At 40.5% G+C, this 23,086-nt stretch overlaps 1 protein-coding gene across 2 annotated transcripts in view; it reads left to right on the top strand.

Moving 5' to 3' along the window:
• Positions 1–9,321: 9,321 nt before the first annotated feature.
• SEMA5B (semaphorin 5B) overlaps positions 9,322–23,086 on the top strand; it is a 622,390-nt gene continuing 608,625 nt past the window's right edge. For both annotated transcript variants that reach the window (XM_070730236.1, XM_070730229.1), the window contains exon 1: positions 9,322–9,518. The gene's annotated coding sequence lies outside the window, so the exon portion shown is untranslated. The remainder of the gene's footprint in view (positions 9,519–23,086) is intronic.

The following is a 23,086-nucleotide window of genomic DNA, read 5'->3' as shown; positions in this document are numbered from 1 at the left end:
AATGACTGGGAAATTTAAGAAAATGTCAGTTGCGTTGAGCGGGAAGAAACAAAGTATAAAAGCAGCAAACCGACACCGTTTTTTCTTGCGCGCCCAGAGCAGAGATAGTATAGCAACCTTGTTTCTGCTGTATAAAGAATAAAAAGCATTTGAATTGACTTCAGTCTCAGTATTATTCAATGGGGATGCTGCAACAGTCATAAATGTGAAAAATGGTAATAATGGCATTTTTTTCCAGTTCCACTGCAACTTTGGACGGTCACTAAATGAACTATTGTAAATGGAGGACTCCTGCATTCCAGGCACTCACCATGCAATGAAACAAAACTAGACTGTATAAATTTATGCTCCTACTGCCAATGGAAAGACAACTCTCTGGGTAGTGTGTTTTATTTTTGGCAGCCGCCAAAAAGGCCAACACAGTTCTAGGCTGTATTAACAGAGGGATAGAATCAAGATCACATGAAGTATTAATACCACTTTACAATGCCTTGGTAAGGCCACACTTGGAATGCTGCATTCAGTTTGGGTCGCCACGATGTAAAAAGGATGTTGCGACTCCAGAAAAAGTGCAGAGAAGAGCAACAAAGATGATTAGGAGACTAGAGGCTAAAACATATGAAGAACGGTTGCAGGAACTGGGCATGGTTAGTTTAATGAAAAGAAGGACCAGGGGAGACATCATAGCAGTGTTCCAATATCTCAGGGGTTGCCACAAAGAAGAGGTAATCAAACTGTTCTCCAAAACACCTGAGGGCAGGATGAGAAGCAATGGGTGGAAACTATACAAGGAGAGAAGCAACTTAGAACTAAGGAGAAATATCCTAACAGTTTGAACTGTTAATCTGTGGAACAGCTTGTCTCCAGAAGTTGTGAATGATCCAACACTTGAAGTTTTTAGAAGATGTTGGATAACCATTTGTCTGAAGTAGTGTAGGGTTTCTGGCCTAAGCAGAGGGTTGAAGACCTCCAAGGGAATTTCCAAATGTGTTGTTGTTATTATTTGTTTGTTTGTCCATATCCTGCCTTTATTCATTTTACCAATAATACAAGGTAATGAACATGCCCAGCACATCTTCCTGTTTTTCCCCAAACGCAGTGAAATCAGCTGGGCAGAGGGAGAGTGACTGGCCCAAAGTCACCCAGCAGCTTTTATGGTTAAGGTAGGACTTGAACTCACAGCTTCCTATCTCGATTTGAGCTTTACCCCAGTATATTTATTTATTTATTTTTATTTATTAGATTTGTATGCCGTCCCTCTCCGTAGACTCAGGGCAGCTCACAACAGTGATAAAAAACAATACATGGTAACAAATCTAATATTTAAAATCTAAAAATAACAATTTTACATTAAAAAGTCTAAAAAAACCCAATATATAAAAACATACACACAATCATATAATGGGAACCAGTACATATTTTTCATATGGTTTAACACAGTGTTTCCCAACCTTGACCACTTGAAAATATCTGGACTTCAATCCCCAGAATTCACTGGCTGGGGAATTCTGGGAGTTGAAGTCCAGATATCTTCAAGTTGCCAAGGTTGGGAAACATTGGTTTAACATATTAAGCTACAAAACCAATTAATTTGACTTTATTGTATATCAAGCTATGGCACACAAAATGGTTAAAACTAACCATGGTTTACACATTCTATAGAAGTTGTCCCCAGGTTATATACAGTATATATATAGTTAGATGAACTGCAGTATTTGTAAAATAGGTAAGCATTTTATTTTTATTGAAAACAAATGGAAACGGATGTTTTCCTTGCTGTCCCCAAATGGCCAAAAAGCCCCACAAGCCATTACTGCCATATAAATGAAGAAGAGAAGCAGTACTTACTTGTCTCTTGGGTTAAAGCACTTCAGTGTTTCTAGTTGGATTGAGATAAGTGAGCAGGGAGTTAAAAAAAAAAAAACCTGGGGAAAGCTTTTTGCTTCTTCTGAGGCCTTTTATTATCCCTGGAAAATTTGGCAAGAAATGAGCTATGAAATGCCGTCTAATATTTTCTTTTAACCGCATTCCATATCACCTGAATATTTTATATCCCAGAAGAGTAAAAAAAATGAAAGAAAGAAAAGCTATTGTTTCCTCTGCTTTGAAATCTTAGAATCTGGCGTTTCATTTTGCAAGTCTCTGTATTAGGTAAAGAAAAATTAATTAAGAAACTTCCTTCTGATCTAAAATAAAAATTCGTAGATTGGCTTAACACAACGGACCGTGCCAAAATATGATTTTGGATGTAGTGTGATAAGTGAATCAGCCAATTTAGTTTATCAAGCAGGATTTCTGGCTTGGCATCAGGAACACCTTGCCATGGTGTGTAGCAGTGACACGGGTGTGACCTATGACGGGTGTGGCATGTGGAGCAATATCTGAGGGCCTGCGAGGCGTTGCCCTACATCAGCTCCAATGCACATATGCACGCTGGCCAGCTGATTCTCAGCCTTCTTTTCAGCCATTTTCACCCTTCCCAGATTTCAGGAAAGCCTCCTGAAGCCTGGAGTCAGTGAAAAATGGCCCAACCGGGAGTTTGGAAATGTTTTTTTGCCATCTCCAGGTTTCAGGATTATTATTATTATTATTATTATTATTATTATTATTATTACTATTATTATTATTATTACTATTATTACTATTACCATTACCATTATTATTATTATTATTATTATTATTATTATTATTATTATTATTATTATTATTTAGATTTATATGCCGCCCCTCTCCAAAGACTCAGAGGCTTCAATGAGAACTGTGCTTATGCATGGGGGGCAAAGTGCAGGGGTGGGCAGCAGGCAGGATTGGGTGGAACATAGTTCCCCCGGCGAAAATGAAGATTTGTGCATAGCTCCAGCTGATCGGCGGCTGTCACTTCCTGGATTACTGGTCTCGGCTCGGCTCTCCTTTTTCCCCCTGCTGCGTCACTGCGTGTGCGCTCCTTACTTTTTTCCTCTTTCCTCCTTCCTGGCCTCGGCTGAGCTTCCCTCTCTCCTGCCCGGCTCCCCTCCAGCCTCACGCGACCACCTCCTGCCTGAGGTGCAAGCAGAAGGCGTGGGTAGAAGTGGCACTGGCAGCATTTATGCTTCTGGCAGCACCCATTCGCCTAGGTACCCAGCCTGAGGTGGGGGGGCAACCCTGCAAGGGGAGCACGGAAAACACGAAGCAAATTGTAACCCCAATGAGCGACACTGGTAAGGTTGTAAGTCGAGGACTTAACAGTTCACTTGTCCGAAGATGATCGTTCAAGCCATTCTCACCTGATCACATGGCTGGCAAGCCACTACTATCCAATCACATGACCATTAAGCCACACCCACAAAATAAGCCACCTGCACACACCCTTTTGGCACACGAGCCAAAAAAGGTTCGCCATCACTGGTCTGTGGATGGGTTTGTATGCTTGAAATACAGTATTTTGGATCTGTTTTCGTGTATGGGAGTTTTGTTCTTTTAGAAGGAGGGCAGAGTTCCTAGTCTTCCATTCATAAACCTTGTATAGGTGGTCCTCAGTTAATGACATTAATTCAATGACTGTTCAGTGTTACAGGTAGTCCTTGACTTACAACAAGAGCCCAGAATCCCTAAGGAGTAGGGGACCTACAAATTTGAATAAATAAATACATTTGAATAAATAAATTTACTGATTGTTCAAAGCAACAATGCCAATGAAAATAGTGACCTACAACCATTTTTCACACTTACGACCATTGTGACATCCCCGTGGTTCTGTGATCAAAATTCCAATGCTTGGCAACTGTATGTATGTATGTATGTATGTATGTATGTATGTATGTATGTATGTATGTATTTATTTATTTATTTTATGCCGCCCTTCTCCTTAGACTCAGGGCAGCTTACAACATGTTAGCAATAGCACTTTTGAACAGAGCCAGCCTATTGCCCCCACAATCCGGATCCTCATTTTACCCACCTCGGAAGGATGGAAGGCTGAGTCAACCTTGAGCTGGTGATGAGATTTGAACTGCTGACCTATAGATCTACAGTCAGCTTCAGTGGCCTGCAGTACAGCACTCTACCTGCTGTGCCACCCCGCATTTCTTTATTTATTTATGATGGCGGCAGTGTCCCAGAGTCCTGTGGTCTTCTTTGCGGCATTGTAATGACCAAAGTCCATGAGAAATGGGAGTCACTGAACAACCATGTTACTAAGTTAACTATTACAACAATTAACTTAACAACTATGGCCCGAAAAAGTCATGAAATGAGGCAAAGCCTTACTTAACAAATGTCTCAGTTAGTACCATAAATTTTGGGCTAATTGTGGACATAAGTCGAAACCTACTGGTTTGATAGCCCTCAATGAGACTTCAGCTAGTCTTCAAAGTTGTTGCAGCATTGCCTAGTTTTGTGATTGCCATTTGTAGCTTTCTCTGCTGATTTCCAACAAGCAAAGTCAACGAGGGAGCAGGTATGAGGTTGCGCATGACAATTGTATGATATCATTAACTGTGTGGAATTCGCTTAATAACAGCAACTGTAAGTGCTATTGTAACTTGGTGTAAGTTGCCTCAGATGGAAAGTCCATTCAGAGAGTGGTAAGGACATTGAAGAAGATTATAAGAAGCTTGCTCCTGTCATTCAGGATACTGCTTGTAAGCGCTACGTGCTTGGAGCTCAAAGCATTGTTAGAGACCCCCAACCACCCACTTCATGGTCTGTTTCTGTTTCTCCCCTTAAGGAGGAGGTTTTGAAGTATTTCTAGCACGATTACCCAACAGCTTTGTTCCCCATGCCATCCGTCTGGTATTATTATTATTATTATTATTATTATTATTATTATTATTATTATTATTATTATTATTATTATTATTATTATTATGTCGGTACAACACAGCAAACGAGATCACTATGCTGGATTTCATATTTCATCACCAGTCGGGTGCTTCCCAAGTACCTAGGACTGTGTGATGTAGCGGCAAATTATGTTTGCCAATCCCAGTAAAGCGTCCTTTTGCAATTGACAGATGGAGATTTTGTCAATTCCGATGGTTTTCAAATGTCCGCTGAGATCCTTTGGCACTGCGTCCAGCGTGCCAAGTACCACTGGGACCACTTTCACTGGCTTATGGCAGAGTCGTTGCAGCTCGATGATGATGATGATGATTATTATTATTATTAATTAGATTTGCATGCCGCCCCTCTCCGTAGATTCATTTTTCTCACCGTGTACATGTATACATCCGAACTAGACTGTGTTCTTTCTGTGTCATATAATATATGTGGGTACATGCATCTCTCTCTCTCTTTCTCTCCCTCCCTCCCTATTTATCTTGTCATGTTTATGTTTATATTAGAGGTGGAAACCTTCTGAGAGCTGTATGCAACGTCATTTCAATTTATTGTATGCTGATTTGTGTACAGTACATTCAAAGTAACAATAAAGTTATTCTGTGTGTATGTTCGTGTGATCAGTTTACCATTTTATTGCTCAATGACGGAGTTGCAGGTCTTGATTACAGTTGTAAATCAAGGTCTACCTGAACTTCTATAGTTGACTTTAAGGTTTTTTCTTTCTTTCCTTTAAATGGATAATTTTTCAAAGCAATTGAAGGAGTACCAAATGTTTTGTGCAAAGAACAGGCAGGATTGCATTCAGAACATCTGTGTTTGGTCTGTGTAAAGACTAGCGACAGTGTAAGACACCCCATAAGAGCTGGAGTGGCGCAGTAGTTAGAGTCCAGCACTATTGGTTACTTCAGCTAACCGCTAGCTGTAGTTCAGCAATTCAAATCTCACCACCGGCTCAAGGTTGACTCAGCCTTCCATCCTTACGAGGTGGGTAAATGAGGACACCAGATTGTTGGGGGCAACATGCTGATTCTGTAAACCACTTAGAGAGGGCTGTAAAAGCACTATGAAGCAGTATATAAGTCTAAGTGCTATTGCTATTGTGCAAAAGGTGTTTCAGATTGACAAACAGTGGGGAGAAAAGGCCATAGGTGGCAGCAGAGAGGGAAGGGACTCAGGAGGAACTGAAAAGTGGAAGGGGAATCAGAGCACTTAGTAGCACAAAGTCATTGGTTAGGTGCAAGACATGGTGGATGGGAGTCAAATACTTTAACAACCAGTTTGCCAGGGTCAGGTTGGCTGTTGTGGAAGGCATGGCCCATCCTCATCCTCCAGTTCCGCTGCACATGCGTGACGAGCCTCCCGCAATGGCCAACATGACCCTGGGCAAACTGTTTGTTAAATTACCCCCTCAAATCAAAGTGGATCCTTGGGTCCGCACTGGGAAAATGGGCAACGGAGCAGCCCATTTTTCCAGTGCAGAGAAAAGAGGGTAGGTGGAAGGAAAGCAGTTTTATTCCCTCGTGCCGGCCACTCCATTGCCTGTTTCTCCATTGCAGCACAGCGCAGCGCCCAGGATCTACCTTGATAGCAAGGGATGGATAATTTAACAACCAATTTGCCCAAACCTTACTGCCGCTACTAATACTGATGCGCGTGCATGATTGTGCATTGGAGTGCGATTTGGCTTCTGCGCAAGAAGCAAATCTTGTGAGATGTGCAGTGTATGTAGTTTCAGTGAAAAATGCCTGAAATCTCTCTCGCATACATCCTCTCGCGAGATTTTGCTTCCTGTGCATGCGCAGAAGCCAAATCTCATTCCGATGCGCCCGCCTGCCTGCCAATCACTTGGAGCTGCATGCGCAGATCGATGTCCACTACTGGTGCACCGTCCCTCCCTTCCATGTAGGAACCCAATAGTGGTGAAATGTAGCATCTGTGCATCTTCAAAATGCATTTGGATTTGCCTCAGTGGATCCCCAGACTAATCTAAATTGTCTGGTTTCGCTTGAGCTGGATCATGACCCACCGCAAATCGTATCAACATTTGAAAGCACAACGTGTTTGCTTCATGGAGCAGAATGCTTTTGTTTTTTAAAATTTCCCGTGCGGGTTTTACATTGATGGCTAGCCCTCAGCCTCCAAATCTGCAGGAAATTCTCTGTCCAAATGACAATTTCATCCTTGACTTTTTAGTAAGGCAGCTAAAATTGCTTGAATTTTTTTTTTTAGGAAAATCTGAAATGAGGAAAATTTATTTTCAAATTAAAATATTGTCGAGATTGTGGAGAGCTGCTTCCCTGAACATAATTGGATTTATGTGTGAGTAGATGCTTTTTAGGATGTTTGTCAGTATGGAATTCTGCATGGAATATACTGCTCATAAAAATAAACGGAACACTCAAAGGACACATCCTAGATCTGAATGAATGAAATATTCTCATTGAATACTTTGTTCTGTACAAAGTTGAATGTGCACAATAGCAGGTGAAATTGATTGTCAATCAGTGTTGCTTCCTAAGTGGACAGTTTGATTTTACAGAAGTTTGATTTACTTGGAGTTATATTGTGTTTATTTATTTATTTATTTATTTTATTTGTTTTGTCGAGTACATAATGTAGGGATGTAGAGAAATAAACATATTAATATACATGTATAAAAGATTAGAAGAGCATTAGAAATAGTAGTATTCATATACATCAGAGGTCTTCAAACTTGGCAACTTTAAGACTTGTGGACTTCAACTCCCAGAATTCTCCAGGCAGCTATGCTGACTTAAAGTTGCCAAGTTTGGGGACCCCTGATATACATGGTAATAGTAAGATATAAAGAGACACTAGGACAGGGGACGGGAAGCACGTTGGTGCACTTATGCACGCCCCTTACTGACCTCTTAGGAATCTGGAGAGGTCAACAGTGAACAGTCTCAGGGTAAAGTTTTGGGGGTTAGGAAATGATAATAGAGTCAGGTAATGAGTTCCAAGCTTCAACCACTCGCTTACTAAAGTGATACTTTTTGCAGTCGGGTTTGGAGCGGTTTACATTGAGTTTGAATCGGTTGTGTGCTCGTGTGATGTTGAGGTTGAAGGTGAAGTAGGTGTTGACCAGAAGGACATTGTATCATATAATTTTATGGGCGATGCTTACGTCATGTTTGAGGCGAGGAACTTCTAAACTTTCAAGACCCAGGATCGAAAGTTTAGTTTTGTAGGGTATTCCGTTGCAAGTGGAGGAGTGAAGGGCTCTTCTGGTAAAAAAAATCTTTGGATATTTTCTAGGGTGTTTATGTCCGAAATGCGATGAGAGTTGATGCGATGATGTTGTTTAAGTGTTCCCTTTATTATTTTTTTGAGCAGTGTAGTAGTTTATTTGCTGCTTTGCCAAATATGTCCTTGGTGCAATGCCAAGAGCCACATTTTTGTTTCCTTTTTTAATCCTGCCTTTATTATCATTACTAACTCAAGGGACATCTAATACTCCTTCCTCCTCCTCCAAGTTTCCCCAGGACAACTCAGTTCGAAAATCCCCGTTTTGAAGGCCTCTCCTGCTGCAAGGATGTCGTTCAGCTTCAAGCCCTTTGGCTTGTTTATACTACTTTCTTCATCAGGATTTCCTCTTCAGTTTCTTTAAAAGTGGCCTTTCTCCTCTTTGCATTCCGTTTTCCAAACTTGACCCGTTGAGCAGACGTCTCTCGGTCCCTTACTGCCCTCTACGGTTCAGCTTTCTCCTGCAGCCTAAAAAAATCCTTTTTGCAATCGGATTGCCACAGTGCCCACCTGCGCGTGCACCGAAGAAGGCAAGAGAGTTTGTCTAACTTTCTGCTGGCGCCCGTTCTCTTGGGGGCACCAGTAGAGCCGCCATTTTTTCCACACACACGCACGCACCCTTTTGGCCCAGGTCACCTTTGCACTCCCTGGAAATGGAGGAGGTCCGGTTTTTAAGCCCTTTGCGTATTTGTCAGGTTGATATGGCCGCCCACCTCACACGAAGCGACTCCGGGAGGCGTAAGATAAAACCACCAATTAAAAACGTTCTATAAAACTATTTTTTAAAAATTAAAACGACCGAGTAAAGCAAGACGGTGAAGGGAAAACATTATTTTTTTAAAAAAGAAAATGTAATAACGAATAAGTCATTATTAAAAACTATTATTATTATTAAATTATTAAGTCCTCGGGCTTGCTCAAAATAAGGCATGCTTTGAGGGCTTTTTTTTTTTTAAAAGGGGGGGGGGTTAAACCTTTCCTCAGGGAGGGCGGTGTTGGAGAGGGAGGGGGTCCCAGCAAGAAAAAAGCCCGCTTTGGACCTCCCGCCAGATGGACATTTTTCTTCCTCTGCCGGACCTGCCGGGGCAGGCCACGAACGGTTTTCAACGCCGTTTTGGCACCGGCAAGTTAAAAGGCATTTTTTTAAAGCTTTGCCCTTCGCCATCGGCGTTTGCACGCGCAAGCTCGAGGCGTGGGAATGAAACACCCTCCTTCTCTTTCTCCCCTCCTCTCCTCTTTCGGCCCTCGGCAGGCACCCATGGCATAAATCGGTCCGCACCCCCATTCCTGGATGGAAAAGAAAAGGAGGGGGGAAAGAGGGGAGACTGACGGCATTCGTTCCCTATAGACAAAGTGATCTTTCCAGGGCGCAGAAGCGGGGAAAGGGCAAAGCAAACCAACGGTAGGAGAATCTCCATTGAGAATAAAGTGGTGAGGTAAGCTCCAGAGTTTATATTTATATATACAGTACAGTATATGTATGTTGACAGACAGACAGACAGACAGACAGACAAATAGACGAGAGAGAGAGAAGAGAATGATAGATAGATATAGATAGATAATAGATAAAGATAGATAGAAAGATAGAGAAAGATAGATAGATGATAGATAGAGATAGGTAGATAGTGAGAGAGAAAGAAAGAAAGAGATAGAGAGATAGTGATAGACTGATAGATAAAGAGAGAGAGAGATAGTGATAGAGAGAGAAGAGAAAGATAGATATAGATAGATAGTGATAGATAAATGGAGAGATAGAGAGAGAGAAAGATAGATGAGTAAAGATAGATAGATTATAGATAGAGATAAGATAGATAGAGAGAGAGAGAGAGAGAGAGAGAGAGAGAGAGAGAGAGAAGGAGGGATGCTTCTAGGTCTCCAAACAGGGAGTCAGTTTGTTGCCTCTTTTAAGCCAGCATTGGAAATCGTAACGTTTCTCAGTCGCCCAGGTTCGCCTTTATAACTGAAAGGGAGTTGCGGGCGACTTAAGTTGCCGCGCGGAACTCTCCAAAGAGGAGAGTTGACATCAGCCCGTTGTGGGGGCAAGCAGCCCCTTTCGCTGGCTGGCTGGCTGGCTGGCTGCTCCCTCCTTCCTTCTCCGTCTCCTCCCCTCCTGATGGAGAAGGTTGAAGCGATTCTGATAGGAGAGTGGACGGCTCCTGGCTGGAAAAAGGAGGGAGCGAGAAGAGGAGGAGGAGGAGGGAGGACGGCGACTCCCGGGCGACTGCAGTCGGCGGTGGGATATTGGCCCGCTCGCTCGGGGTTTTCGTGTCGGAGGAAACGTCAAGGTGGCTTACTAGGAGCACGCTGATCGCTGCCGCTTTTGCCGGGACTTTCTTGCTATTTTTTTTTCTTCCTTCGCTCGCTTCTTCTTCTTCTTCTGGTTTGAGAGGCTTTGGTTTCAAAAGATGTGCGGGTGAACACAGTTGCGCGCCGTCGCCCGGGAGACCTCGCCAAGGGTGAGTTCGCATGCCATCCAACTCTCGGCTCTGCGAGGGGGGCGTCCAGATGGAGGGAGGGAGGGGGGAAAACTCTCTCTTTTCCTCGTCTTCTCTCCCCCCCACCCCAAAGTGGAGGAGGAAGTTGTAAAGTTTAGGAAGTTGAGTTTGGGGGGGGGAGAGAAAGGAGAAGGGGAGGAAGAGGAAGGGAGGCGTAGTCTGTCGCTGGGGAAAAAAAGGATGGGGACGCAAAGCCTTTTTTTTTTTTTTTTGGGTCTGCCGGGTTGTGGATTTTTTTTTTTTGGTTCTTTCTTTGCTGGAGGTTGTTGCATCGGCCTTTTCTCCGGTCGGATCCTTAGGGAGAAACAAAGGCGTTGGAGGAGGAAGAAGGGACGGATGTAGGAAGTGGGTGGTGGTGGTGGTTCTTTTTTTTCTTTCTGTCTTTTTGTTGGATGGTTCCTGGGATGCATTGTGATCCCCCCTCTCTCTCTCTGTGTATGTGTATGTATGTATGTATGTATGTATGTGTGTATGTATGCGAAGCATCTGAGCAACGGGGCCCCGCGGCAAATTCCTCTTCGGGTTAAAAAAAAAAGAAAGGAAAAAAAAAGCTAGCGATGGTGTTTCTGCAACCGTTTAAGATTCCCAAATCGCCGGCAGCTTGGTTAGCGCTGCTTAATTCCGTTTAGATCGCAGGATTCTCTCTCCGTCCGTGAATTTGGGGGTGGGTGGGTGGGCTGCGAGCAGTAAGAAAGCTTGAGGGGATGCTGAGCTGAGAGAGGAATGCCTTTTTTGGGGGGGTGGGGGGCAAGTCGGAAAAGTCGGCTCTGAAGCGGAAGATATTTCTTCTCTCTCTCTCTCTCTCTCTTTCGGTTGTGTTGTGTTCGGATGGTAATTTGCCTTTGTGGTAGGGCTGGCCCCATTAACTTTCTGCTCACGTCCTGATGAAGATCAAAAGCGGAGGGGAAGCGGAGAAAGCTTGCACGGTTCTCTGGTTTCATGCATTGTTGGAAATAAGAGGAAGGGGAATTGGAGAAGGGAGGGTGGGGGGATAAGAAAATACATCAAATGGAGTCTAATACGTTTAAGACCTGCACCGCCCTCCTCTCCCGCTCCATACACACACACACACACACACACACACAATGTCTTCCCCTCCAGTGCTCTTAAGTGCCTTTTTTATTTCCCCAACTCCTCACCTAAGAAATCTGTTGGTCTTGATTCCTGAACAGTTCCACTTCTGCCTTTGGTATGTTGCACACCGCGCCTGGGGGTGGTGTGGCAAACAGTTAAGAGCTTTTCCAGTCTTGCAGAAAAATAAATTGCTTTCCCCCCCAAGATTGGAGTGGTGGGAGAGAAAGTGGGAAGTTGAGGCAAGGCTAATCCTGCTTTTTAAATTCTAAACCTTTCATGGCTTTTGTCTCAGCCCTTGATTTTATTTTACTTTTTTTTTCTGACCAGGAGTGGGGAAACTGAATCTCTGTTCCAAATTAACCTCCTTTTTCTGTTTCTGATTGGAAGGTTAAAAAAAACCCCCACCTCCCTCTCAAACTATCCCCCTGTTCCCTTGTAATAGAGCAAGGGTCTCCAATCTTGGTAACTTTAAGTCTGGCGGACTTCAACTCCCAGAATTCTCCAGCCAGCAAAGCAAAGGGAATTCTGGGAGTTGAAATCAGGCCCTTACCCCTGTAATAAAGGGCAGGAAAGGCAACTTGGAAAAGCCCTCTGAAGTTTGAGTCAGGGCTAACCTGCCTGAGCCCTTCTCCATCTCTTTTGAAAATCTTGGCTGTTGAATGGGGGGGAGAGGTGTTGGAAAGAAAGGCAGTTGATAGCTATGGGGGTGGGTGGGAGGGAGGAGTTGATGAGGCTTTGTTCATCTGTACTGTTCTTGGAAGAGTTAACTTGCTGCTTGTGTCAGACCAATAAGGCAACCAAGGAAAAGTATTGCAGTCACACACTGGAAGCGTGGGGTGGGAAGTGAATTCTGCTAATGCTCAAAACAAATTACTCAGAGTTTTAAAATAGAGGCAGCATCTATTTGAATCATTTGTTCTTCTTACTGATGAGAACTTTTCCCCTCCCCTTTCGGATTGTGCTTTATGATGAAGAGTCTCTGGGTAATAAAGCAGTAGAGGGAGAGTGGTGTGTTGTTCAGCCTTGCGGTGTGTTGTTGGAACAGAGAACTGCAGAGCCGGTGTTAAGAGTATCCCAGGTATCTTAAGACTGTTTATCTTACAGTCCTGCTAGAGATGCTTGAGCTGTGCATTGAGGAATTCTAACACAAGATTTTGAATAAGGAGGTAGGAAATTAACAGGGAGATGGTGTCTGTTGTTATAGACATTCTGGGTTAAGAGTTGCTTTAAGGAATGTTGCTTTTTAAAGGGTCATCTTTTAGCCCCAAACATAAAATACCCCTAAGGGCAGCACTAACTGTGCCTCAAGCAAGGTATTTACATGGAATAAAGGCTACGGCTCCTGAGGAGACTGTAAGCTTGATTTTTTTTCCAATTTAATTTTTTAAGCCAACAGTGATTTGTTTTCTTGTATATACTAGATCACCATAGCATTGCAAGTTTATACATTTTATGAAGCAAGATGAATGATTGACTAGTTTGTAGCTTTATTTAAAAGCTTTTTTCTTAAGTCTTTTGTGTGGGTTTTTTAAAAAAAAGTTACATGGATCCCTATTACTTAAAGCAATGCAAAGGTTGTGTGACTATGAAGTTTATTTTGTTGTAACTACTGCAAACATTATTTGGGACCGCTAGCATCTTTTAACAGGAGTGTGTGTGCATCTTTACGTTTGTAAAGTTACAGTTCAGTTACAACTTTAGACAATATCTGAAAATATGATTCCCTCAGTTTTGATTTTGAAAGAAGACAGTTTTACTTGTTGGAGTACGGTGTGATACCTAAGACCTCTGAGTCTCCTTACTGGAATTATTATTTTTCTGGCTGGGGAATTCTGGGAATTAAAATCCAGACTTCTTAGAGTTGCTGAGATTGAGAACCACTGGAAATTGGATTTTGCGGCTGTTGAAACAAACTTGCAAGCATCCTACTAGGAAATGGGGATTCTTTGGGTCTTAGAGCAACTTTGGTCTCGTGTTCTGCAGTTAGTTCTATATGAGGTACAATGTTGATTAGTTGAACGTTAATTTGTTCAGATGACTGTACTGGGATGGTCTTTTAGGAAGTTCCTGTAGTTTTCACGGCATTCAGTAAATTTACTTTTGCACAGTCTTTGCAATTAACAATACATGAGTGCTACAGACTTGTAATTTGGTAAAAAGTGCTTTGGCACATAACTGGTGTGTGTGGTGTTTATTGCTTTCTTATTATAAGTATTGGTGGAGGACTTGTGACTTCAGCCACATTGGCTCATACCATAAAATGCTGAGAATAAAATTCAGTGTTATCTGGTTAGAACCTGGAGACAATGAACTTAATATGACTGAGGAAGAAATAGTTGTTTGAGTTAATTGTAATGCTGTTAAAGACATTGAGGTGAGACAGAGCTGAAAGCACCACCCAGTACAGAAATAAATGCCATTATAATCTGTGGGACTTCATTCCAGGCATAAATGCATTAATTGCCATAACCAGGCTATAGTGAAGTATCTGAAAAAAAATATATGCCCCCCCCCCTTGCTTGGTGCTTCAGTGGAGAGGATAAATAGGATAATGAAACCCTTGCATAATGTTCTAATTACAGTGGGATCTTTAGCGGCAGAGTGGGCAGAGAGAAGGGACTTCATCCGGAACTACAGCGACAAAGAATAAAACTTTTTCTTATCCAGGTTTAACTGGGAGTCTAAGATTCTCAGTCTGTGATTTATTATCCTTTTCTGCAGTTTTGTCATGGCTGCACATTTCGCTCAATACATTTCTGGGGATTTGCACAACTAGGAAAAGTTTGGATGTAAGTCTCGGCTGTTGGCTTCGCTTGGCAAAAGGGGGCAGTATCGAACAGTGCCTTGGCAATCTGTACATGTCGATATGTGCATTTTCTTTTAAGTATTGAAAGATGTGTAATTCTTATTTATCCCCAGCTTATGATTTTGAGACAATCTAATTTGTGGAAAGGCTTTCTTTTAAAATAATATTGTCACTCGGTAAACACATTAAAAAAATGCAGCTAATTATAGAGCTGCCCCCCCCAATGATTTTGTAGCAAGTGTTACATTTAGCCATGGATGCATTCTTGATGAAAGCTAATATAATTTGGTTTGTAGCCTGATTCAAATTAGTCTTTTATTGTTTTACATGGTAAGGAAAGGAAGATGTAGTGTAGACTCTTGTTTCATAAATTCTGATTTAGGATGGCCTGAACTACAAACCAGTCAAGCCAGAGTACTTTCCAGTTAAAGCACTTTCTACTTGTATGCCTACTCACCTAGGTTCAAATACCATTGGACTTTCCACAGAAGAAACAGAGGGAGAAGGTTGATGTTAGAAATTGTTATGGTTGAAATGCCTGGATTATATTTAGCATATCCAAATAGAAGTCTTTAATTTCATCAGTAGCCTGCCTTTCAAGTAATTCTCACCTTCCCTTTTTAAATTTGGAGAGTGAAATGACAATTTTTGCTCCTTATAGCTTTTTTTTCTTTCAGAACTCATTTCAGTCTATTGAGATGTGAGTAATCAGGCACAGAGATTTTGTGGTGCCCCATCTGAAATGTATTACAATGTTCAATTCCCTCTTTGCCAATAAATTAAAATAACAAGGGGGAGAACATCCTTTAAATTGTGCAAGCAACACTCAGAAAAAAACAGAAGGTAGACAGAATAAATGTATCAGCAAAATGTTTTGGAATGTGAAGCTAAACTTTTGTAAACTTTTTTTTTTCAGACAAGGGCCCAATAATTTCATGTGACTTTAAAATTTGTGCCAAAAGATTCCTCAGCTCCTCCTTCCCAAATGGGGCTTCAGTGTTTTAAATAATGTACTTTCAACTCTTATATATTGGCAATAATGTGAGAAGCTTTATATAGATGTTTTATTTATTTATTTACTCTCCTATTGAGGATCAAGCATTTATGAATACAAACTTGTACTTGGTACTTGAATTTCTTCTTAATTAGATTAAAGGTGCATCATAATCAAATTTAAATAACTAAAAGGTAAATTTATGTGTTTATCCCGTCCCCAATGTCCTAGACTACTACTAAACTTTTCTTGAGGGCCATCTTTTTATGGTGAGTTTAAAAAAGGAATGTTTTTTCTTTTTTTCATTTGGCTAAGGTCAGGTTATCCCCTAGAATAAGTTTACTGCAGTTATATTAAAAGTATTCTTTGCTTACTGACTGCTCATTCAACCGCCATTTGAAGTCATGACAGTGTTGGAAACGAAGATTTACAACTGGTCCTATCATGGCTGTTACAGGTTCCCCAGAGTCACATGATTGTCATTGGGGCTCTTGGCAACCAATTCACAATTACAATGTTCACAGCATCCTATGATCATGTCTGACAAGCAGAGGCAATGGGGAAGTTGGCAGGAAGTTGCAACTTGTGGTCATCTGGTTTGATGCTTAATGGACATGCATGATTTTCTTAACAAGTCAGACCTGATGTCAAAAATGGGGTGCAGTCACATGATGTTTCACTTTATATTGGCATTGCTTAGTGACGGAGTTGCTGATCCCAAATATCAGTAATTTGAGTTCGACTTAACTGCATAGCCTTAGCATGGCACATACTATTAATAATAATAATAATAATACAGTAATAATAATAATAATAATAATAATAATAATAATAATTATTATTATTATTATTATTATTATTATTTATTAGATTTGTATGCCGCCCCTCTCCGAAGACTCGGGGCGGCTCACAACAATAATAAAAAACAATATTATAGCTAAACAAATCTAATATTAATAAAGAACATATAAAACCCTATCATATTTAAAACCAAACAACACATACATACCAAATATAAAATATAAAAAGCCTGGGGGAAGGTGTCTCAGCTCCCCCATGCCTGGTGATATAGGTGGGTCTTGAGTAGTTTATGAAAGACAAGGAGGGTGGGGGCAGTTCTAATCTCCGGGGGGAATTGATTCCAGAGGGCCGGGGCTGCCACAGAGAAGGTTCGTCCCCTGGGGCCCACCAAACGACATTGTTTAGTCGACGGGACCCAGAGAAGGCCAACTCTGTGGGACCTTATTGGTCGCTGGGATTCGTGCGGTAGCAGGTGGTTCCGGAAGTACTCTGGTCCAATGCCATGTAGGGCTTTAAAGGTCATAACCAACACTTTGAATTGTGACCGGAAACTGATGAGCAGCCGGTGCAGGCCACGGAGTGTTGTAGATACATGGGCGAATCTGGGAAGCCCCACGATGGTTCTCGCGGCCGCGTTCTGCACGATCTAAAGTTTCCGAACACTTTTCAAAGGTAGCCCCATGTAGAGAGCGTTGCAGTAATCGAACCTCGAGGTGATGAGGGCATGAGTGACTGTGAGCAATGACTCCCTGTCCAAATGCAAACACTTGTTCCTGTTTGAGTTATGGTTTGAGTTATGGTTGTATTGATCCAGATTATTTGGGAACATGGTATCTCCTAACTGTCTATTTTTAAAGATTTCTCATTAGTCAACCAAGCTGGCCTTCCTAATCCTTTCCTACTTTGAATGTTTTGGGACTGCGTCTTCAAAAATTTCCAGTCTTCATGGTAATATTGTTTGGGGAATTGCAGTTCCATGTATATATCTGCAGATTTTGATGGGTATTGGATTCTGGTTAACTTAGGGGTCAGTATGCAATACCTTTAATTCCAGATGTGGTGAAAGTCCAGAATTGAGTCCAACTTAAAACCAGTACACAATAGAATGAAATCACTTTCAAATCGAGGTACTTTACCAAAATCAACTCTTAAACAAATTGCTAGTTAGAGACTGAGAAAAGTGACAGCTATACACAATCTTATTTTTCCTTAAAAATAAGAGTGTTAATTCCTTGAGGGAGTTTTTCTTCCCAGTTATCAGGTGTGTTCTTGTTTATCATATTTGTTAATGCTATCTGTGTTTGTACCTGCAATTCTGTAGAAACCTACTTCTGAATCTACATAATGACATTTTATATATGGCCACAGTTATATAAAAAGTGTGCTACTTCTTTAACATTCAAGATACTTTCATGTGAAAACGGAACATTTGTTTCTCAAAGAAATGTATTTTTCTGTTTTCTGCAGAATTATTTTTAAGAACTTCACAGAATCCTGCGCTAGAAATTGGCACTAGAAAATGTAGTTAGAATTTCTATGAAAAGTCGCTTTTGGGAATTGATAATACAATTTTTATACAGTAGAGAAATTTACATAGAAAAGCTCCATATGTTGAAGCAGTTTTAACTGAATCTGATTAAATTTTTAACCGCTCCTTTTAAAAATTGGAATGCTACTTTACTAATGGGGACAAGAAAATGATTTGGATTAAATACTTATCTCTTTGTCCTTATGGGAAGCCCAGGAAGAGGACCAAAAAAACCCCACATTCCTTTTTGGCACAGGAACATCTGGAGAAGTTCAAGTCCTGCTTTTGCAAAGCAACAGAATGACCTGCTCTGAGCTTACATGCATTTATTAATTCATGCATTTTTCACAGTTATGACGCTGTAAGACCCAAGGCAATATACAGGAAGTACAGTAGTTCTCACACTGGTTTGTATTTTCATGGCTGCTGACTGTACATAGATTTCTCGTCAATTCATGTTCTATTTTGTCATGTTTTCATTTAACATTCTCTCCAGTATCCTCCTAATGCTTCTGTTTCAGAGATGTGTGGTATTTTTTTCCTCTTCATGTGGGATCAAGAGATTTGGGAACAAAACTCTCATAACTCTTGCAACTGTTTCTTTTTGATGTGAAGAAATGATAACGATAGCTCATGGTTGTCCAATCTTTTGGCTTGCCTGGGCTTCATTGAGTGAAAAGGAATTGTCTTCAGCTGCCTTTCAAAAAATAGTTAATATACATACAACCTCCTTTATTTTTAAATATTTTTAAATTATCTTGTGGAACTGGAACCACATTATTACCAGCTGTCCAGGGCCACATGATGCCTATGGATCATGAGTTGGAAATGCCTGCTATAGTTAGTTGTTATTGTAATGTCTCACACATGGTTACTGAATGTATGAATGTGTAACATCTTTCAACTCTAAGAATATTGGATGTGTACCACTTCAGTTTTGAAGGCAAAAAAGACATTCTGCAATGCTGTAAAGCTAATTTATCTTTTGACATTATCTGACCCTGGAAAAAGATACAGATGCTTTTGGAAAGTTGTTAGTAGATGATCAGATTGCCTCTTTGGTCCGAAGTGCTGCAGAGCCCTAACATGGTGGGGTCTGCTGCTTAGAAAGAAGTAGCATGAGTGAACTTATTGACTTTTCGTCTCCTCCTGTATTCTTAGGATCTTATTAAAGTATAATGATATGGTGAGCGATTACCTAGTCATTTAAATCTGTACTTCACTGAATAGCTTGAGTTCCTCTTATAATTAGTCCACAATTGCTGATGTTGGGGGGGAAAAGGACACAGCAACCCATGCTATAAGGTCCTACAGGTCATATTTATGTTTCAAATGCTGCTGCTTTCTAATTTTCATTTTCCTGATTTACTGCTTGAATGCCTCTCTGGAGGTATTGCGGTGTGGTACTGCTGTCCTTGCAGGTTATTGTGTATCGAAATATATGCATGTTGCACTTGGGACCACAGTATCTAGTTAGAATTTCAAACATCACTTCTGTTGTGGATTTATTCCCAATTTATCTAAGCAAAAATTCCACAACTCTGTTGAAATGCAAGCCGCAGACACTGTACTGAGTCATTGTAAACCTTACCTCCAGCTTATGACAAATGGCGACATTACTTCTTCCTCCAAGGTTGACAGCAATATCCCGTAAATGTATTCCCGTTCGGTTCCCTAATGCCTCCTTTTTCTCTGCAATTGACTGTTGACTTACTGCATTCAAAGGTAATTATCTTTTTCGACCTCAGGTGCATTCATTGCTTCATTTGCCTTTTGGACAGTCCTCATAAGCAGCTAGATGAACTGCAAAATTTTCTGATTTATATATGGCGCTCGTGGATTGCTGAGATAGGAAAGACTGAAGGGCTGGGATCCTTCAGATGCGGTTAATCTACAACTCTCAGCATCTTTCCCTATGGGCAATGCTTGCCGGGGAGTTATAAATCTCTTTCTACTTATTCTCCTCCTCCTTTTCCTCCTTCTCTTATAAGGTTTAATACATGGTGGATGGCATCAAGGCATTTGCCTTTTATTTTTTGATTGTTAATTGTGAAGATATCTCTTGTGATGGTAAAATAATAGATGATGAATACATATATCATATATATAGTATTATTTGCTGAACATTCTCACTTGCCCCTTTTGGTTGTCTAGGTCCTTCTGCTTCACATAAGAAATGTGCATCTCATTTTTATTGCATAGGTTTTGAGGCAAACATGTTAAGAGACAGATGAATTATATGAAGCATATGACAGATGGAAGATACACAGTCATTTCTACCAGTGGAATCAACAAAGGCAGCTTGTAGATACAACAGTAAGAAGTATAGAGTTGGAATGGATTGAAATACATTTATACTTTAGAGTTTTGAATAATGTTCTGTTATGAATGTACTCTTACACCACACGGCAATAATTCTTCAAATATGTATTGATAAGACCGCAAAATAAGTTACAGGTAGTCCTTAACTTTCAACCATTCATTTAGTGACTGTTTGAAGTTACAGTGACATTGAAAAAAGTGATTTATGATACGTTTTAGCAATTAGAACCATTGCAGCATCCCCACAGTCACGTGATCAAAATCCGGGCAGTGGCAACCAGCATGTATTTATCACAGTTGCATTGTCCCAGATGGTGCAGTGGTTAGTATGCAGTACTGCAGGGCTAACTCCCAGCTTACTCCAGGAGTCCAATCCTGAGCGGCTCAAGGTTGACTCAGCCTCCCATCCTTCCGAGTTGGGTAAAATGACCTAGATTGTTGGCAATATGCTGACTTTATAAACTGCTTAGAGTGGGCTGTAAAGTGGTATATACCGGTAAGTCTAAGTGCTATTCCTGTTGCTATCATGTGTTCACCATTTATAATCTTCCCAACTGTCTCCCCCACAAGGAAGGTCAATTGGGAAAGCCAAATTCACTTAATGACCTCATGATTCACTTAACATCTGCAGCGATTAGCTTAACAACTATGGGGGAAAAAATCCTAAAATAGAGCAAAACTCACTTAACAACTGCATTGCTTAACAATGGAAATTTGGGATCAATAGTCATTTTAAGTCGAGGACTACCTGTATGTAATAAATAAATGCATAAGAACTTTCTTCCTGAAAATGACTCAAGTGTTATGAAGTGCACTTTACGATATCATCTTGTTTCAATCACATCTTTACCAAGTTCATGCTAAATTTGGGATAAATTCATTGTGACTGATAGTATCTGACATGAGTCTGCTGTATTGATACATTTAGAATCCCATTCAATCCTTAGTACCCTGTTTCTCCCAAAATAAAACATCCCCTGATAATTCCCTGAATGCATGGGAATAAGGCCAAGCGCTTATTTCAGGGTTAAAAAAAAAATCTAAGGCAGAGTCTTATTTTCAGGTAAACATGGTACTGTATATGTAGAGACATATAGACATAAAGTGGGGAGTGCTGTTTGTATAAAAAGGCTGAATTTTTCTTAAGAAAACTAGAGAAAGCATAAGTTTCTTAAGTCCATAATGCTACATGTACACTTTGTTCTTTATTTATTTGTATATTATTTCATATATTTTTTGGATTTTAGAAAAAAAATGGAATGGTAAAATAAACTTCTATATTTTTAAATCTTTTGCAATTTATTCTAGTAAAGCTGTTTAGGTTCGCCATCACTGGCCTAGAGAAAGTTGAGGTGTGATGTAAGTCTTTTGATTTTAAGGTAAAGATGCTGCTGAGTCAAGTTGGAGTTCTGGGTGGCTAATGAAAGTATTTTTTTCAACTTGCCAACAGTATGGAGGCTTTTTTTCCTTTGTCTTCTTCCAAGATGTCTTTTTGGCTGATCCTGGAATTCAAATTTTGATAAACTTGACCCTGCTTACTTTCTGAGCTAAGACAAGGTCATTCAAATCCTGCTACCTGCTGAGAAACCTTCCCAAGAACTAGACTTAGATCTCCTTTTTAGAAATGGCAAACTACCGTGCCAGTATGGAAGATTTACATATGCTTTTATATGCGAGAAAGCGTGGGGGGGGGGGGGTGTCCTATCATATTTCATTTTTTTCTTTTCCATTTAAAATGAACTACGAGGACATAAGAGACTCACAGGTAGCATGATTACTCATGGGCCGATCTGAGCACAAAGCAGTTCACCGTTGTGCCTGTGCAGATACACTTTTGTTTGATGTTTAATTTTCTTTGCCCAAGGATTAAATTTTTTATAAGTGGTAAGGGGATAATTAAAAAATCTAATCATTTGCCTGTGAAGGTATTAGATTTCTTCTTCCTCATATTATTCTTTTCTCATACAATCAAACACAAAACGTCTCCCCATGTATCTACAGTATTGATGGGGCAATGCTGTGTCTTGGATGTGTTTGTGTGCGCAGCATGTGTGCAGGCATGCACGCACAGGTGTGTATGTGGGTGTGCATGTGTGTATGTGTGTGCTTGAGGTTATTGACAAGATTACCCTTCATTTAGGTACCCAGTAAAATGAAAATTAAAGGATTGGAGTGCAGCAGTGCGATTTTTCTGCTTGTATCCTTGAGTAAAAGATGAGGATTTAGTAGTTATTTGTGAAGCAGAGAGATGTAGAGTAATTTTATTGTGTGATTTCATTTTCCCCAGATACCAGAACAAGATGCTGAAGTTGCTTTACAAATGGCTTAGGTAGTTCTTGCTATCTAAAAAAGTGAGCCGTGCGATGCAATTTTTAAGCATTTTGACTTGGTAACAAATGCAGTATTTTTCCCTTGGAGTCTAATTTACTAGCTTTACATTGTAGTTTGTGTATAGCTTGGCGGTGGGAAAATAAAAACAGCATTGAAATGTTGTTTATATCTTAGAAATACTGAAGCATCTTCTACTTGGAATCAGCTTTTCACATCTATATATCTTTGAGTTGACTTATGAGCTAGGCTGTGCTGTGTTGCCTTTGAAAATTATGGTTTCATTATGCTAACATCATGCTAATGGCATTTGTTTTTTTTAAAAAACCCTTCTTCATAGATGCAGTTACTGATTTTTCATTTGGATACAATTTCTCTGTTATTAACGGTGCTATTGAAAAACCTAGAGCATACTAAATTGCAATTTTAGCAATAGTGTGCTGCCTTTAATTTTTGGTTGAGGAAAAAAAATATTGGTAAGATTTGAAGGTAAAGGTTCTTGTTCTTGAAACAACAGCGGATTAGGCAACAATTGCTCACGGTCATGAAAAAGTCTTGATCACCTCCTGTCTACATGGTCAGTCATGTCTTGATCACCTCCTGTCAACATGACTGCAATGTACTGTACATGGAGCTGCCCTTAAAGACCACTTGGA

The sequence above is a fragment of the Erythrolamprus reginae genome, chromosome 1, assembly GCF_031021105.1.
Source record: "Erythrolamprus reginae isolate rEryReg1 chromosome 1, rEryReg1.hap1, whole genome shotgun sequence".
NCBI lineage: Eukaryota > Metazoa > Chordata > Lepidosauria > Squamata > Dipsadidae > Erythrolamprus > Erythrolamprus reginae.
This window is presented reverse-complemented; position numbering and strand designations above follow the sequence as displayed.